The sequence below is a fragment of the Polistes fuscatus genome, unplaced genomic scaffold (assembly GCF_010416935.1).
Source record: "Polistes fuscatus isolate 324 unplaced genomic scaffold, CU_Pfus_HIC Scaffold7, whole genome shotgun sequence".
NCBI classification, from domain to species: Eukaryota; Metazoa; Arthropoda; class Insecta; order Hymenoptera; family Vespidae; genus Polistes; species Polistes fuscatus.
This window is the reverse complement of record NW_025113151.1, coordinates 8,125,041-8,126,812: the sequence shown is the minus strand read 5'-3', so window position 1 is coordinate 8,126,812 and position 1,772 is coordinate 8,125,041. Positions and strand designations below refer to the sequence as shown.

At 38.0% G+C, this 1,772-nt stretch overlaps 1 long non-coding RNA gene across 1 annotated transcript; it reads left to right on the top strand.

Annotated features, from left to right (window-relative positions):
- The first annotated feature begins 939 nt into the window (after positions 1–939).
- On the top strand, positions 940–1,188 carry LOC122524321. The gene is made up of 2 exons (XR_006305506.1): positions 940–1,006; positions 1,108–1,188. It is a non-coding gene; the product is annotated as an uncharacterized LOC122524321 (long non-coding RNA).
- Positions 1,189–1,772: the final 584 nt, after the last annotated feature.

Genomic DNA, 1,772 nt, shown 5'->3' with positions numbered 1-1,772 from the left:
TTTAACGCGGCTCTAATGAGGTACGCCACGCATATACCCGTTCAGGTAGCGAAAGAATTTTTTAATGGGACACCGTGTGCTCTCTTTTTCTCCCCCCACCACTAGTTTTACTCTCTCTCTCTCTCTCCTTCTTTTAGCTTTTCGTACGCAACCCTTTTTACAGTAGTAGTTACCTGAGAATCCTAGGTAGGTAGATACCTACTCGAGATCCCTTGGGGGTTAGACATTACCGAAAAGTGTCCGCGTAGCGAGAGAGAGAGAGAGAGAGAAAGATAGATAGATTGAAATTCAAATGAGACCACGAGGATATTCTAATTCCTGGTAGCAACCCCTTTTTTGCATATCGGGACCCACGCAGCTGCCGGCAGGGTCCCAAATTATATACATCTTTTCTTTTCATTTTTTTTTCATTCTCTCTCTCTCTCTCTCTCTTTCGTTCTTTTTCTTTTTTTATCCCTTTGATTTTTCTCTCTGAATATACTCCTTTCTTCGATAGCTTGAACGTTGTCGAACGATCGTTGCTACAGTTTGACACGTTCCTCGTGCGTGATTCGCAACAATCGAAAATCGACAGTATTCAAATCCAGTGACGTATCTGTCTACCTAAACTCTACCTCCTCTCTGTGATATTCTTCCGAGGTATTCCATCGAAACTCACGTTGCCGAAATGTTAGGGAAAACGAATGAGTTTGCTTTACGGATTGCTTGAAATTTAAATATGACGCTTTGGTTGGAACGTAGAAAAGATTGCTTAGGATGTTATCAATCGTTCTTTATATCGATGATTAAATATATCCGTTAGATTCGTTAATGAATTATATATGAAAAAATAATAATAATAAATCTCGTCGATCATTTAATTTATTCAACATAATATATTTATTTTCTATGATATTATTTTGTTTATCTAGATATGCCGTTCAGATGACTGTCCAACTAATGTAAGAAACGAACGAAGTTACAATCCATTCAATTTCATCTAATACTTCGATAAACTCAATCCATGGTAATACATTGGAATAATACGCGGGGATTGGATAAAATGCGTGGGAATAATTTTCCTTCAATAATCTCGAATCCTTAATGCTCGATGGCGTCCCCATCAAGAGTCAGCAACCTGGCTGGTCGAATTGTATACGTGCTCGAGAGCAGCACATGGAAGAAAACGAAGAAGAAGTGGAAGAAGAAGAGAACGGGAATAGAAAAGTCAAGAAGAAAGAAACGAAAGAAGAAATGGAAACGGTCTGATGGTGATGGTGATGGTGGTGGTGGTGATGGTGATGGTGCTACTGCTGCCAGCCGGTTCTGCTTTGCATAATCAAATCCTACGACAATGTGGGAGAATGCGAAGTACAGAGTCTCCGTTCTTTCAGAGAGGGTAAATCCTCGGAGCACGCTAGGACTTCGAAAAATGCACTTTCTACTTCTTCTCTTTCCTTACCCTTCTGGAAGATGGACCAACACTGGTATGGTCATGATGTTCGAGGGGTTGAAAATGGTACGATAGTATACTGACTTATCAACCCCTAGTGAGAAATTCCAAGAATAAACTTGAAACACCTACAAATTTTAACACCGATGGTTCGTGACCATTCTTTTAATTGCAGCTTATCGTTTAAAAATTACAAATTTTTGTTAATCTATCAAACGAATATATAAATAAACAACACACTGTTCGGTTTCTTTTTTATTATTATTAGATTACAATTTGTTTGAAATCGTTTATCGCATTACGAATTGCAAATGATTATTTACATTTATTTATTTATTTA